The following is an 18348-nucleotide window of genomic DNA, read 5'->3' on the forward strand; positions in this document are numbered from 1 at the left end:
CTGAATAACTATCTCTTTAGAAATAACCTCTACAGAATATTGGATAATTTTAAGAATAACATCAATCTAGTCAATTGCATAGAATTTAAAATATTAATGAAAAAGGGAAAACAGACATAAGAAAGCCTCTTAGACTAAAAATCATGGAATGGTCACTTATAGAGTTTAAAAACTTAATTGGCAGAACACTGCATAAGAAAATTATAAAAATTAAAATGTAATAACATGGTCCATCAAAAAAAAGAAAATTAGTGGTTAAACACAAGGCAACAATTATTGTAAAATTAATTTACTAAGGCAAAACTACTTATCTGTAATATGAAAACATATTGCAAAAAGCAAAAAAGCATGAAAATAACAAATAAATTGTAGACACAAGTTGTCAATGATTGGGCAACCTCAAAGTAGTAGAGATTTAAACGAAAGTCTACTGACTTCAAAGTTCATGACATTGGGATAGCAGTCCTCTGCTTCTTCTCACACTATGGCGTTTCAGCTTTAGAACTAAAGAACTATTAGTCCCCTTAATCTGCAACAGTTTAAAGTCAAGTTCACTTAGGGGACTTTCCAATGGAGTCTTTCTGTTGGGGCCTACGAAACTTGGCAAGCAACCACAAAAAGACAAAATTTGAATCTAGAATAACCAAAATCAGAAAACAAATTTAGCCAAGAATATATGGTGAGTGTCATTATTCAGGGTGGGTTTTTTAAATGGGTGCTCATACTACTAATGTTAAGGGTTTTCTCCAATGTCAGGATTCACTAACCAAAGAAAAATCAGCTGTTAATATCCACTAATGACAGGAAATTGGAATGTGGGAGAAGTATGAATCCGGAGGGGAAAAAAAGGAAGTCCTCACAAATGAAATGGAACATAGAAAGACTGATATCCTAGGCATTTGTGAGTTGAAATGGACTGGTACGCACCATTTTGTATCGTATGATTTACTATGCCAGGAATAACACAACAGGAATTCATTGCTAAAAGAACATTGCAAAATTAATCACAAAGTCCAATATTGTCTGTGATAGGATTACATCTATCCTCCCTGAAGGGAACCCAATCAATACAACTATTATTTAAATTTGTGCACAACCAACAAAAGCTACTGATGAAAAAATTGAAAGAATTCTATCAACAATTTCAGTCAAAAATTGGTCAAACATGCAATTAATATACATTGGTGATTATTGGCAAATGGAATGCAAAAGTTGGAAACAAAGAGCAAAGAGCTATAGTTGGAAATAATGAACTTGGTAATAGAAATAAATTGGAGATCTCGACAGAATTTATTAAAACCATGACTTGTTCATAACAAATACATTTTTCACATGGATTTTGTCAAATGGAATACAGAGAAATCAAATTGATTATATCTGTGATACAAGACACTGGATAAGGTCAATAAAAGCCGCTAAACCTAGGTCAGACCTGATGGAACAATCAACTGCTCATATATAAGCACAAGATAAAGCTGAAGAAGATTAAAACAAGTCCTCTAGAGCCATAATGTGGCCATGAATCTACCACCCCCCCTGAATTTCCAGAACCCTTTGAGAATAGATTTGCTGCATTGAACACAAATGACAGAACCTAATGAGCTGAGGGAGCACATCAAGAACATCATTCACGAAGAAAGCAAAGGTCATTGAAAGAGAGGAAATGAAGACAAGATCAAAGTGACTGTCAGGAGAGACTCTGAAACTTGTTCTTAAGTATAGGGTAGCTAAATTAAATGGAAGAAACGATGAAGTCAATAGAGCTGAAGAGAAATTTTCAAAGGGCAACTGGAGAAGACAAAGCCAAATATCATAATAAAATATGCAAGACCTACAATTAGAAAGTCAATAGGGAAGACCATTTTTAGCATATCTTAAACTAAAAGAACTCAAGAAAAAATTCAAGCCAGGAGTTGTACTCTAGAAAGATTCTGTAGGGAAAGAAATTAAATGATGCAGGAAGCATCAAAATACGATGGAATATAGTCACTGAACCAAAAAGAAATAGTCAGCACTCTACAATTTCAGGAGGTAGCATAGGAACAAGAACCAATGGTGCTAAAGGAAGACATTAAAGCTACACTGAAAACAACCGCCAGAAACAAGTTTCCAGTTATTGATGGAATACCAATTGAATGTTCCAACAAGCTGAGAAGGCACTAGCAGCACTCACTGCTCTGTGCCATGACTTTTGGAAGACAACTACTTAGCCAACTGACTGAAAGAGATCAATACTTGGACCCATTCCAAAGAAAGTAGATCCAGCAGAATGTGAAAATTATAGGACAAGATCATCCAACAGGGGTTGTAGTAACACACTGACAGGGAGCTGCCAGAGGTGCAGTCCAGATTCAAAAGAGCATTTGGAACAAGGGATGTCATTGCTGATGTCAGATGTATCTGGGCTGAAAGCAGAGAACGCCAGAACGATGTTCACTTGTGTCTTATTGGCTATGCCAATGGATTTGACTGTGTGGACCACAACAAAGTATGGATAACCTTGAAAAGAATGGGAATTCCAGAACTTCTCATTGTGCTCATGTTGAACCTATAAATGGATCAAGAGGTGTGCAACCAACTTGTATTCTCTGACCATACTTATTCAATTTGCAGAGCAAATTATCAGATAAGCTCGCTTAATGATGAAGAATGTGATCAGAATTGGAGGAAAGCTTATTAACAAACTCCGATATGCACATGACGCAACCTTCCTTGCAGACAGTCAATAGGACTTGAAGCACTTGCTCATGTAGGTCAAGTATTGCAACTTTCAGTATGGATTTCAATGTAATATGAAGTCCAAAAGCCTCACAATTGGATCAATAGCTGATTGTCAGATTGCTGCTTTCCTGAACATTGAGTGTGGGTCCACAAAAGACAAAATGAGGTTCACAAAAGACAAAATAAGGTTTCCAGTGATTTTTGTCTTTCTTGGATCCACAATCAGTGCTCATGAAAGCATCAGACAGATGATCAAAAGCAAGTTGCATTAGGTAAACCAGCAGCACAAGGCATCTTGAGAGTTTGGAAAAGCAAAGATATCACTTTGAGGTTTAATGTGTGCCTCACCCAAGACACAATACTTTCAATCGGCTCTTAAGCATGTGACAGTTAGACACTGAACAAAGAAGACTGGAAAAAAATTGTGTTAGTCTGGGTTGACTAGAGAAACAAATTCATAGACACTCATAGATTTATATGAAAGAGCTTTATATAAAAAGTAATTGTATATTATGAAAACATCCCAGCCCAGTCCAGATAAAGTCCTTAAAGCAATATTAGACTATCTTTCTGATACTAGTCTCTAAATTCCTGTTCAGACTCACACCAACGCTTGCAATGATGCCAAAATGCAGAAAGATCACAAGCCAGTGGGCGAAAAGTCTTATGGACCCAGTGGCAGAAGTATCTCAGTGCTTGCATGGGTCCCCATGTGGCTCCTGCAACTCTAGGGATTTGGCTTCATCAGTATATCTCCCTGTGGCTTGTCAACAGGAAAGTCTTTCCGGGACAGTGTGTATCCTGTCTCCGGGAAGAAGACAGGAATTCTCCCAGAGTCTTCAGGAGAAGGCCATGTCTATACAAAGACACCTAATTGACAGGCTAGACTCCGCCCCTTCAGTCAAGTTGACAGGAGATTGTGTAACTGCCTCAAAAATCATTGCATTTGAATTGTGGTGCTGGAGGAGAATAATGAAAGAACCATGATCTGTTAAAAGGATAAACTAATCTGTCTTGGAAGGAGTCTGGCCAGAGTGCTCCTTAAAGGCAAGGATGGCAAAACTTTTGCCCTACATGCCTTGGACATGTTGTCAGGAGAGACATTATGTTTGGTCCTAGAAGATATTGTGTTTGGTCAAGTATTGGGGTCCGAAGGAGGGGAAGACCCTCAGGAGTTGGATTTACACTGTGACACAACAAAGAGGAAACATTGTGAGGATGACATAGACGCAGGCAGTGTTTTGTTCTTTTGTGCACAGGGTCGTTAGGAATCAGAACCAATTTGGCAGCACCTAAAAACAACAGTTTACCACCAGTAGAATATAAATCACCTTTTTCAGAGAAATACAGCCCCACTCCCTCAACTCTGGTCATTAATTTCAATAGAAATTCACTGCATAATATTGTAGGCATATCTATTAAATTAGATGATATAGGGTAATTCTATATGGCAAAATTAGTTGGTATTTTCACTCCACCCCAAATGAGAAGCTGACCCTAAGTGAGGTTTCCTCTGAAGCACTGATTTTTCGGTTGTACAAATAACTTATAAATGGATTCTGAACACTCAACAGATACATCAGAACTTTTCTCAGGAGACCAGATTAAATGATTTTATGATCTTTCCTAAACCCAAATAACTATTTTCCTTTTTGTGGAGTTTGATCTTTTGAGTTCTTTAATGGAGCATGTGCCTCAGAGCAAAATTGTCTACTAGCCTCTAGCCTTTCTGGATCATCATTTAAATTCAAAGTGGCCTTTAGGAAAACATTTTTTGTGGTGGTATCTTTTTAACACCCAAAGATTAAAAAAGAAAAAAAAGAGCATATAGGTGCAAAACGTTCACATATGGGATGCTCCAACTTTCCCAAAAGCCAGAGACAGAATGTTAACAATATTAGGCCAAATATTTCAAAATAATATTTAATGCTCAGTAAAGTATTAAGAGATTTAAAAATATATATCTACACAGCACCAGTACTAGTATATTAGTTAAAAATCCTGTTATATATGAATAAGGGAATTAATATGTAAAATAAACATTCATTCATTGGAACATAAATCTGTCTCTTTGTAACTTATTATGAAAAATTACTGGATTTAATATTATAGCCAATAGTCTAATTCTCCCTGGGTTTTCTTATCATGATTTTTATAAATTTGTTAATTTGCTAATAGAACCTTTCCATTTGAGAATCATGATATTTTAAACTAATAAATTAAACAATTTGGGAGTAGTGAGCAAATAAGTTATTTATATAGAAAGGATAGTCTCAAAATGTCCACATATATCCACATACAAATGTATAGAAACATTTAATTTATTTAATGGTGAATCTCTATTCTTGACAAATTAGGGATCAGTTGTAAGTCATGAACCCCATAACCTTTGAGTTACAGAAATTTTGATTTATACTGGTGAGCACCTACTCTGGTTTTCTTTTTTTATAAGCCCATTTCTCTTTAGCAAATTTTGGTCAATGTAATGTCTTAGCATGTCAGAAAAGCACAAGCATATTTGTCATTGACAAAACGTGATATAGCCATGATCAATCATTTCATATGTATGAAAGACTTAATTGGAAAATTCTCAAATGAAAGCAAAAGCCAAACAAGAGTAACTAAAAATCAGAATGAACGTTAAACCAAAAGGAAATATCTCAAAATACAAAGATGAAAAGTTTCAGCCCTAACTTCATACCTTAGTTATTAATCTATCATCTCTCAGTTCTATATTTGAGACATTTTTAATGTAACCTTTTGTCAACTTTACTTTCACTAGCCAAATATACTTAATATGATAGATAATTAATGTTCAATTGAGCTAATGATCATTACAAACTAGATATGGTATAGGTTTTTAGGTTTATTTTAATTAACCCCTTAAAAGGTTACAAACCTATTATTACACATGTAAAATTCCATAGTGATCCACCAGCCTTTATCCATCTAGGAATAAACATACCAAACTTGATCTAATATCATATAACTTTTAGAACATTTCATTATTTCTTGTTTTCTGTACCACAAAGCAAAGTTCACTTTCCCTCAAACCTTCTTAAAATTACCACACACCCTCAAGTTAGGCTTTACTATTTTTTTTACATTGTGGTATAACCAGACACTCTGCTTTAATCATATCTACTTTCCTTTCATATGTTCGACACACCAAATTACATATAATATAGATATACAAAAACCTACTGTCAGTCATTCAGTCTTCTCTGTTTTTCAGCTCATATGGAAACTTTTAACTTAGTTTTTGAGGTGATTTTCATCTAGTAACCTAGAAAACATGAGCTTCTTTCACATGCTTTCCCTATGCTAAAATGCCATAAATTATTATTTGAATATGAAATATATACATTTTAAATATAAGAGGCCATACACTAATTTGGAAAGGCATCCAGTTAAAAATGTAAATCTTAAAAAATATATAAATCTTAAAAAAGTCTATAGGTCAGCATATGGATTTAAAAGTAATGAGAGTTCTTTGAAAAAGTATATTCAGCTCATTCATACTAAGTATTATATGACCAAGTCTCCCACTACAAATATTCTTACATGTTGTTGTTAGGTGCTGTCAAGTTTGCTCCATCCCATAATGACCCCATGCACAAAAGAACAGAACACTGCTTGGTCTTGTGCTGTTCTCACAGTTGTTATGTTGAGCTCATTATTATAGCCACTGTGTCAATCTGTCTCGTCCAGGGCCTCCCTCTGGTTCTCTGCATCTTATTTTACATCTGTTACATCTTTTATACTCTCACTAAGTATGTGCAAAACAGCATAACATCAGAATGCCCTCACGCAAAATTAGACATTTTCTCTGTCAAAATCTGAAGCAGAATGCCAATTTACTGACGATTCTGAGTCGCACAAAACCTAGGCATTAAGAGTTAAAGAGGACAGAATGAAAGAATAATTCACAGCTGAGGGAAAACACACACACAAAGACATAATAAGGCCGCGGCAAGTCAAGACACTGCTACAAGAATGAAAAGCAAATTTTATTGGAAATTCAAGTCTAGATGTGGTCTCAGGGGTCACACATGTCTCAGAGAAGGCAATTACATTGATTTTGATGGGTACACAGGGAGGGGCAACCTCCCATCGGGAAAAATCGCTTAACTGTACTTAAATAGAACTCAAAGTACTTTATTCCTAACCCAACTCTTTTGACCTTGTTTCTTTCAGTCTTTGGTGATCAACACTGTGCTGAAACTTTAGACTCTGTACTTTCAAAGCCCACATCCCCCTTCATAGACCACACCAGAAAATACCATGTGGATACCCCACTAAGTGAGCTGGGATTCAGCTTCAGCCACTGGATTTAAAGCTGAAACTCGCTCACCTGAGAAGAAGCAGATAACCGCTATCCCAAGGTTATAAACTTGGGTTGTTGTAGATTGGTTCAGATTTCTAGCCGTGAGGGTGTCCAATGAATGGTGGCCCAGAGTATCATATAGTTACAATTTTAATCCCCAAGCTTTATAATTGTGAATGAGGTGTTATTGCAAGTTTTGCTCTATCATCAACCTCCATTGTTTGTTTAAATAGTGTGTAGTCATGAACACATGATCTGGAAGATGGAGACCACAAGCACAGGGACATATTGGTGTCCACAGATTCACAAACAGGACTTTTGTCAAACTAGGCATTAACCCAAGAAACCATCACATCTTGAATACTGGTGACAGCGCTATACCTCACAGTTACAAGTGGATTACAGAAGCAAGAACAAGATTGGGACACATACAATATGTTAGATAGAAAAACACACAAGATTGACCCAGGCCTTTCCAACCAAATCAATCAGAGAATGGCTGATAGAGCATGAATCTTGGCTATGTGACCACCAGTGCTCTCTACCAAGGACACCACCAGGGAGCCCTCGGAGATACGGCCCCTCCTGGGAAAGTAATCCACTTTGCAATGCACTCTGATGGAGGGCAAAGTTATCTATATCCTTGGTCAATGATCAGAAAGCACAATGGCAGCTTGCTCTAGAAATGGATTTCTGGTTCTCACTGTGATGCATAGCCTTCCGAATGAGGGGTACTCAGAATTTAAGCTCTAACACAGAGAAAGAGAGAAAGTAAAGCTATATATAATCCAAAACCTAATAATATATATATTTGCAATCATGTATATGATTGCAAATCTACAACAGAGAATGGAACTATTTGATGGCTAATATAAAAAAATAGGATAATATAGTTAAATGAACTCAGCATCTGTCCAAGCTACTTTCTGAGATAATTCTTTGTAAACATCTGAATGTTTTTTAAATGAGAAATGAAATGGCATCAGTCAGTTGTTAAAATAGGGAAATCTGTTTTTGAAATACTTTGCTTATACCATGGCTATTACCAGGTTGTAGAATACAATGAGTGTGTTGGAAAGGGTTCTCTAGAGAGACAAACCAGATTGCTAGTAATTATATATAAATATATTTATAAAGATAGATATATAAAACAAGAAATGAACCGTTAAATTATATACAGATAGATAATACAAGAAATTAACAGTTAAATTATAAAGCAGTGAGACACTAGCAGTCCTTTAAGGCTTGAGAGCCGCCAGTTGCCAGTCCCCGTTTGTAGAGAGAGCTGGGCTATATATCTCCAGGCAGCAAACAGCAAGGCAGGTCCTCAACTGTCGGTCCCCAGCTCCAGAGATGAACATTCCAATCGTGTGGGCTTAAAGGGATCTCAACTTACAGCGACACAGTCCATAGGCTAGGCATCCCACAGGTAGTGTACCCCTTTAAACTGAGACACAGAACAAGCAAGGTGAGGCTCACTGAGCCATTTATCCCTCTGCCCTTCAGTTAATCCTACTTGTGTTTATCGGCCAGGCTGGCACAATAAACTATCGCAATGAGCATAAGAAATGGAAATATTTCATCCAATAGTAAGTTCACATGATTTAAAATGTATATATTCACAAAATTACATTAGCTAGCAGTATTCACATATTTAGATTTCTGATATTGTCATTTTGTCCCTTTAAGCTATATAAATTTACTTTATATATCCAAAGTTATTTCCACTATTCCTAGTAAATTTTACTCAGCGAGTGAGTGAGCAAGTGAGCACGCACGCGCTAGAGAGATCAGGGATATTAAAAAAAAATCTCTGAAGGGAATCATTATAATAAGGCAGATAAGCACAAATCATGTAGTTATTTGGAATAATTCTTTGACAATAGACTTAGATATCTATACCTAATCGGTTCAGAGAAATGTAAGACTTGTAACACTTGCATTCAATGCAAAGACCATTCAAACTAAAATGATGAGGTTTAATCAAAACTATTTAACCTAAGATTATTTATGGCTCAACAACTTCAGGAAGCAGGCTTCTCACTTTTAAGCACAATTAAAAGGAAATTTTACTAGCTGCCTGAAAATTAACTAATTAACTTGAATAATGTTAGTAGACTAACATTATTATTGAATTAGGAGAATTGAAATAGTTTCCTTGTCAAGTAATTTATTCTAAAGTACTTCCTACAATCAAGTCCAAGTTGCACACATTAATTTTCTAACAGAAGAACTTTATGCTTGAGTAATATTCCACTGTCTGCATGTCCCATATTTTATTTATCTATTCATCAGTTGCTGGGCAATTAGATCTGTTCTATCTTTTTGCTCTCGTGAGTAGTGCTATGATTGTTTTGTCACCAACATATTGAACATCATTATCATCATAAAATAGCTATTGCTCAATGAATGTCCAAAATGTTTCATAGTGAATATTGTGTATTTCTGATTAATTCCTATTGCATTTTTATCCTTACTAGTAAAACGTATGTTTGGTAGCCAGACTAGGGACTACGGAGGGTTCTTTCCCCCAGATGTCTGCAAAGGGTCAGAACAAAGGGGTGGAAAGAAATCAGACACATTAATTAGACACCTATGGAAAGATCCAAACTGAGCATGCTTACACACAGGCCCCCTGGGGCCGGCTGGGAGGTCCACCTGGGTGCACAGACATGACATCACACAGGTGGGCCTAAACTCAGCCAATGAGTGCAGCCAATACCTTCAACCACGCCTCCCCAGCCAGAGGAGATCAAAGTACTCCCACCTTTAACTCCTCTTTGCCCCTTTCCTGCTTAGGTGCCGTGGAGGGCAGGGGCACATGTGCGCTGCTCTGGCACGGTGGCCCTGTGGCCTGAGCTCTCTCTGAGGCCTCTTCCTCAGGGCGCTCTGTTGGGATTTCCTGCTCTTGACCCCTGAGATTTCCTGTGAATACTGGAAACGTCCCTTTTCATCGTAAGAGTCACTTCGGTTTACAAAAGTAACAAAAGTTGCGTGAATTCTTTGTGTTGTGAAGCAAAAACTGAGATATAAAGAGTCCAGAAATTTAACATGTACTCAACTACTTTAGAAACAAAAGGGGAAAATACTGAAAGTTATAACTAGTTGATCCCAAACCAACCAACCAACAAACTCAAGCCAATTTACTGCCCTCAAGTTGCTGTCAACTCATAGCAACCACCTAGTGCCTCAGTCTTTGCTTCTTGGAGCTGAAAGAATTCACGTGACGGAAACACGTTTGTAATCCAAGTGACTTTTAGGAAGAAAAGGGAAGTTTCAGATATTATAGTCTCAAAAAGGACATGCTATTTCTGGAAAGTGTACAAGCCCGTGCAGGAGACGCGTGAGAGCCGTGAGTGAATGTGATGAAAACACGTGAAAAAAAATACAGGCACAGGAACCCAGGCTTGGGGAACCAGGAAACCCCAGGACCCATGAGAGAGGCCTGAGTGGGACCTAGGTCCCCAGGGGCCAAGCTGCATATGTGTATGCAGACAAGGAGCGAGGCCTACCTGCAGCCTGATAAGCATGCCTGAAAAAGAGGAGTAAACAGTGACTTCTGTGGCAGGCTCTTATTTCCTCCAGCTGGGAGCCCTGGTTGAAAGTGTTGATTGACCTTAGCGTTCAAGCACACCTGGGTGATGTCATATTGCTGGTCCCTAAGGGTGGTGTGCCCAGGTGGGTGTGCCTGATTTCTTTCCAACCCTTTTGTTGTGTCCCTGTGCAGGCAAAGGGGCGGCAGGCAACCCCTTTGGTCCCTATTCTGCCTACTGAGATTTAAATATGAAAACTGGCAGAGCAGTTAGGACAAGGAAAGATTGATGGGCATTGATTTACATTCAATCGTCTCTCATTTTAAGGTCTCTCGCTTGTTTTCTAGCTTCTGTTCATACTTTTGCAGCTCAGGGATTCATTTTATATTTTAATCATGGTCGGGTTCAGCTGAATAGTAAAACCACTTCAATATAAAAAGAACATTGAGACTTTGAAAACATATTAAAAAGAATAGTATTTGGTAACAAAAAATTGGGGGAACAGAGAAAGAAAAACAGTAGAGGAAATATTTTGACAGATTATCTAAAAATTATAGCAACAATTCATTGGTTTTTTTTTTCCGAAGCAGAGAAGTGTAATATAACAAAGGTCAGTTTTCCTGACACTAGTTAGGATAGAAAACTTCCCATAACAAAGCTACAGAGTGAGAGAGTAGAAACTATCAGATTAAACAAATATGTAAACTCAAATTCATGAACCTTCGATGAACAGATAAAGCTAGAGGAAAAGAAAACAAAAACGGTCTATCTACCTATATATTTTCAATATTTTTAAACACTGAGAAAATACATTTATTTTGAAAAGTCTTAAAGGTCATCTAAGGTTTCTATTTTGGAAGGAAAACTATGTAAAAAAAATACATGTTAATTGTGTGAATTTAGTGCATGGGGACCTCAGCCTCTGCATGGCTCAGTAGCGACAGGGAAAGAATAGGTAGAAAAGTTAAAGTGAAACAGACTTGATTTATTTTGTGAAACATAAATTCATTTAAAAATGTATATTAGAAGTGTGACATTTGGGAATTCAAGTCGTCTTTAGGAAGGCCATTGGAAATGACGTTCATTTCAGACAAGCACTAATTGGTGATTAACTTTCATAGGAAAAGTAGAAAAAACACTGGACCAGAAATTATTTTCTTAAACATATTTGTGATGTTGAAATTTGTGGGTTATTGATCTCTCATTCTGATTCAAACTCACCAACCCTTTTATGGAAGAAAGAATTGCCCAGTAGCTCCTGTAATGATTTGGAGCCCCAGAAACCCTATATAGTTCCCTGTGAATTGGAATCAACTTCATGCCAGTGCCTTTAATTTTGGTTCAATAATAATTATCAGATCTCATCACTAAACCATGTGCTTGACAATATCTAGGTAATGTTGTCACAGGGGATGATATAGGACAAACATGATTGAACGATTTAATTAAATTATAAAGTCAGATATGGATATACTGACAATGAAATTTAAATATGTAAACCTAATAAGGCAGGGAGATTTTTTTTCATCTCAACAAAAAAATATGGTCTGTAAAATTTAGATGAAAATGATTTCTGGTCTCATAAATGAGTCTTCTAAATTCCCTTTCCACATCTTTCCAATATTTGTAATTTATTTTCTTCTTCTCTATTATCTCTCTTTAGGGGAATGCTTTGAATAATTAATACAAAACTTATGCTAGCTCGGTTCCTGAAGATTAGCTCATAATTCTCTCCAAGTACTATTTAAGTTGAGTGTTTAAAAATTTAAAAGTAAAAACTAAGGAAAAATAAAGAGACTAAAGATCATTTACATGCTCATGGTAATTTTACTTGTGTGCTGACATATTGTAAAATACTAGTAGGAGTCATAGTTGGGCAAGTATCAAATGAAAAATAATCATTAATAAAATATTTTCTTGATAAAATAATTTTAATACAAAAATAGAATGTTTAAATGATATAGCCCCTTGGATGAATTCTGTATCATGGACATTATGTAAAGCTGTTTTGAAACAACTTTCAATAAAATGTAGATATAATAAAATAACTTGAAAAGTAATATAACTTTAACTGCATCTGAAATAAGATGGCATAATTGCCTTTCACTTTCACGGTGCCTTCTTTAACCTTTAATTAAATTGTACTTTGTTAAGAGTTTTGTTGCTAGTGCACCTCCAGACTAAAGAATTAGTTTGCATTAAAAATTAGACACATAATGGTGCATTTTGAAATCAGACATTAAGGAGCAAATGATGTAAGTCTGACATATTATGCAACATTTTTGGCTGGAAAGTTTTGTTATGACAATGCTTATTTAAACATACGAAACAAAAATCCCAATTTTTATATCAAGTTAAAATGCTGGAAATTTGCCTCTCTTGCGACTTGTATTTCCTTCACACTATTACTCAAAGCCGATCATAAGATTATCCTTAAAAAAAAAAATAAGACTACCCTTGTTTGATCTGGAACTTAACAGTACATCTCAATTGGCCCTCTTCTTTCCTTCAAGTATCCTTGGCGTCACAGTGGATTACTGCGAGGCTACTGCCTGGAACCCTCTAGCCACTCAGGGAAAATAAAATGATGATGTTGATTGCTCTTGTGAATATTTACAGCTTCTCAACGATATGGCAGTGGAGGATGGTGGTTGCTTCCCATAAACTGTCAATTTGCCAGATGGGAGCTCAGTGTTTTCTTTTGAGCATTTTCACTTGATAGATATCTGCATTCAAATACTTGTTAATTTAGGATTTTGTATACTTGTTAAAGTTTTACTTTTGTTCCATAGGAATATAGATGTGTTTACAAATATGAGTAGAGATGATATGTAACTACAAACTATGTGTGTGTCCATATTAAATAATAACAATGGTAACCCAAGAATTGTACTAGTAAATATCTATTGCCTAAGATATTTTGTTGCTGCTTATTCTAGAGAAAATTATATTCAGCTTCCCTTTTGAGAAATCATCTCCTTAAAATAAATATCTACATATAAAACCATCTGCCCTTATGAATTTTGATTTGGAGCTTATTTTTGAAATTATCTTTCATTTTTCCTCCACAAAGGAAATCACTGTGATTTACTGTGATTAAATATTAGCCTGCTTACTACAAGGCTACTGTGGGGTACTTCAATTTTAGCAAGCCTGAGTTTGGATTATATGCCACATTACCAAATATTAAGGTGGGGCATTCCAAATATCTTTCATATCTTTCCCATCTGTTATGAATTGTCTTAACAGTTTGGTTTGAATAGAAAATAGCTTTACCTGCTTGAAGAGTTTGGAAGCATACGATCAATGTTACACAGTCAAGCAATGAAACTGACTGCCATAATATTGATTCAGACTCATAACAACTACATATAGTATTTCTGAGGCTGTGAATTTTTATGGGAGTAGATAACCTCGTCCTTCTCACATGCAGTAGCTGATGTGTTTGAATGCCACAACACTTGTATTTGGATTAGAAGTCAACCCTTACCCAACAGCATACCAGGGTGGTCAAGCAACAGTATAATTAGTTTGCTCCAGAATATCATTTAAGGACTCTTTTGCTTCTTTCCCAATACCCAGAGGACTGTTTTCCATTTTTATATTCCTGTATATCTCCCTCTCATGCCTGTTGTCAGAACCACAAAATAAAATGTGGGGGAAACGCATGGTCCCTACTTTAATAGGTTTGTAAAGTGACAGGTATTACTTTGAAATGTATACAACCCATTGGTCATAATTTGTCATGTGTCTCCACTCAACTACAAAGGTGCTTGACAGCATCATTTTTATTCTACCCTGCAATGAGTCAGCTATAAACTGGGGATCTTTTCCTGGAAGAGAAGAAGTACAAAACACAATCAACTACCTTTGCCCCTGATACAATATTATATTTTTATAGTTATTTAGCCGTATGTGTGATGTCATAATAACAATAATTTTAGAAGTGAGATTGAAAGTCTATGTGTAACTAGTTGAGGATTCTGCTGAGTACTCTTCAGGTTGTTAACTCTAAGGCCATCAGTTCAAAACCACCAGTCACTCTGGCGGAGAAAGACGAGGCTATCTATGGCCTTCGGCAGTTACAGTCACACCAGAGCAGGTATTCCCTGCCCTATAGAGTGACTATGAATCAGAATCCACTCGATGGCAGTGGATTTGGTTTGGAGTGTCTCCTTAAGGAGCCCTGAAAGACCTTGAGGGTATGCACTGAGCAGTTAACCGAAAGGACCTTTCTAATCAGAATAAAGTTGATCACAGTGAGTTTGGTTTGGGGAGTGGCACTTGGCATATGTGTTGGACAGATAACCCTAATGTTGTCTGGTCAAAGCTCCCAACCACTCTGGAGAGGAACGAGGAGTCTGCCCTGTAAAAATCTGCAGTCTTAGAAATCCTGTTTATAGGGTCACCATGAGTCAGAATCCACTCATTGGCAGTATCTTAGTTTGTCTTATTTTGATAATAATTATCCGGGTGATCTCGGATAAAACTCACAACTTTTAAAAGTAATGTTTTATAATAAATTAAATGGAAATTATATATTATTTACTGTATGTCTATGAATATAAAATAAGATAAAGCTTGTGAAAATGATCTTCAAAGTTTGGGCACTTTCTAATAGGTTCATATATTGAACAACCGGGCAGCGTTTATAAGGTATAGTGCTTAATTTAAATAAGCATCCATATTCATCATGACTAAAATATCCATACACTTTCTTCAATGAATTTCATAAATCATTCCAAAGTTCTCTTGGATTGTGGTCAGTTACTCTCTTCATCTATTTTAATCTACTTTATAGCTTCAAGAAACCCCAACTCAATAGGTTATTAACCACAACTAAGCCAAAGTCACTGACCTCAAGTCAATCTTGCCTCATAGTGGCCTTATATAAGGTTTCCAATATGCTACCTCTTTTCATACATAGGCAACCCCACTTTCTCCCATGGTGTGCCCTTTGACCTTGCACTTAGCAACCAAATCCCTAACTCATAGCACTATCATGTCTATGAGTTGCAACATTTTCTCTTTTCTAATAAAATAATTGGTAGAAATTCCAACAAGTAAAAATCCTGGTGAATGAAGTGAATAGAAACCAGGAAAAAAAAAACATCTTATTTTTTGAAGAAAGGAGATGTAATTTATCAAGAAAATTTAAATAAACCTACAGAGTGAAACAGCTTTTTATGAGGTATTGCAGATTGCATCGATTTTAAGCCTGTGGAAAGATTTAGAGATTGATGCTACAAATGAGCTGGGTTTAATGTTCATATAAAGTTCTTTTGAGCTTTCATGGTTGGCTAAATAGCATGCATTTTTGAAATGAGTTTCTGAGATAGCAATATAATTTTGGATACTGCAAAATGCTTTCACTCAACTGCTAACCTAAATGTTGGTGGTTCGGCCTCATCCAGCCGTGCCACAGAAGCAAGCCAGCTGATCTGCTCTTGGGTCTAGTAGAGCAGTTTGATGATGTAACATATGGGGGAGACTTTATGGACTCACAAGTGGGCTTTGGTTTTAATGTGCTAAAGGTCCAGAAAGAATAACATTAGAACTCACCTGATATTTCATGTAAAAATCATTGTAATAATGTTATATGTTGGTGAATCTAGATTGTGATTTGATTATATGATGTTTCTTAACTTGGTGTAACTATTTCTTAGCATAATGTAAATATTTTAACATATTTTCAGTCAATGGCCTAGGAGTTATTAAACCGAACTCCTTGCTATCAAGTTGATTGCGACTCCTCTGGGTCCTAAGGAACAGAGCATACCTGCCCCTTTGGTTTTCTGAAAGCTTCCGTTTCTTTGAGAGCAGAAAGTCCCATCTGTCTTCCACGAAGTATCTAGTAGATTCAAACCGCAGATCTTGCATTTAGTAGCCCAAAGCATAAGCTGCCACACCACCACGACTCCTATGGGGAGCTATGTGAACGACAGAATATCTGTTAATAAGCCAATTGCATGTTTGTGACAAATTCTCCTTTTGTTCACATGTACATTATCCAGCCACATCATTCATTCTCAGACACCATGGCCTGTCCATATGTTTAAAATAATGGGCACTGTATCAGACAACAGCTGATGCTTGACATTGATCATTGGGCATTTTGATTACATATACCATGAAATAATCTTCTTAAGTTAGAATAACTACAGGAATTATGATTACTAGATACAAGCAGAAATTCAGATTAATGGAGTTATCCTATTGATGCAAATAAGAATGATATAATTAGTTCCATGGGCAATTTTGCTATCACAGTTGTTTCATATTTGATCTTGTTCACAAGGTTTCCATAGATACGTAGGCAGCTGCTTTATGATCAATCAGTAAATAATTTGTAATACTAATAAATCTCTCCTGAGTTTATGATAAAACCAGCTAACAGAACCTTGAACTACCCACTACCAGGCAGTGGTATCAGTTGTTAAGTGTTTTAATGATTTATATCATGGAAATGTTAATATGTTTGCATTTGTGGTAGACAAATTGATCATCCAAACACTACATGCATAAACACATCTTAGGTTCCCGCTCTCCCATTGTCCAGGTATTCTTTCTGCTTTGAGAGGATGATTGTAGCTCTCAGCAACAAATCACTAGGTGAATTCATGCATTAACTCCTTCGTATTCTTATTTCAGTAGCATATTATCTGTTGAGTGAACAAATTTTCAAAGGGTCCATTTTCTTCTTTTCCTCAAGTACCACAAACCAAGCATGACTTCGATGGTACTGATGATGTAAAGTAAATCGACCTCACTTTTAAGTACCTTCATTTTTATCTCCCACTTTGGGACACATGTACAAATGTGATCTCTGTCAACGAAGAATGAAAGCTCTCAGATCATATACTCATAATTTTACTTGAGTTTCCTAATTATTTAATTGTTATTTAAATTTTGACTTGTTATTTTTATGACACTGTTACACGAGTCTCTTTCTAAAAAAACTTTGACTACTTATATTTAATGACATTTCACTCACTTTAGGTCAGTTTTCATTACTTAGAAGATGATTGTGATAATGTAAAACCATTAATTATTAAATATTAATATCCAGCTTCTTTATTGGGTATGCTCTTTTAGGACAATATAAGGGATTTGTTCCTCAGAAGATTTGAGATTTTGAAAGCTAAAATGTATATTGATATATTTCATTTCCTAGGCCTTAGGCATGGATTTTATTTTTTAAATTATTTTGGGAGACATTTTGTTATTTTACTTTTATATAAATTTATATATGACAGTTTATTTGATTCACTTAAAGTCAGTGTATTTATTAAATGGTGGTTACAAGAAGAACAATATACTAGTTTGTAGTTTTTAAAAGATTCTACTTGTCATTTAAATATACTAGTTTGTAACTTCTACAAAATTCTACTTGACATTTAAATCTATTTTTATTTGATTCACATTTTAGGAAGAAAAAAATTTGACAAAATCATGTAAGACAAAATTTTCTTACACCAACATATGCCACCTAACAGAAACCACAACACCAAAATATATTATAAACAATAGAAGGCATACAAAAATACCTAGGGGACTTCTGGGAAGATGGTGGACCAGGGGACACGCATACTCTGAGAGTTCTTTTGAACAAAGCGGGTTTGGTGTCCAGGTAGCTGAGTGGTAGGAGTCTGGTGAGTGAAATATCCCCCCAGGACAGCACCCCACCCCCACCCCACGCATTTGTCCTGAGCCGGGGCCTCAGTGATACAATAACTGATTTGTGGGACATCTCTGGTCACTAGACTG

Source organism: Tenrec ecaudatus, chromosome 11, assembly GCF_050624435.1.
Source record: "Tenrec ecaudatus isolate mTenEca1 chromosome 11, mTenEca1.hap1, whole genome shotgun sequence".
In the NCBI taxonomy this organism is placed as follows: Eukaryota; Metazoa; Chordata; class Mammalia; order Afrosoricida; family Tenrecidae; genus Tenrec; species Tenrec ecaudatus.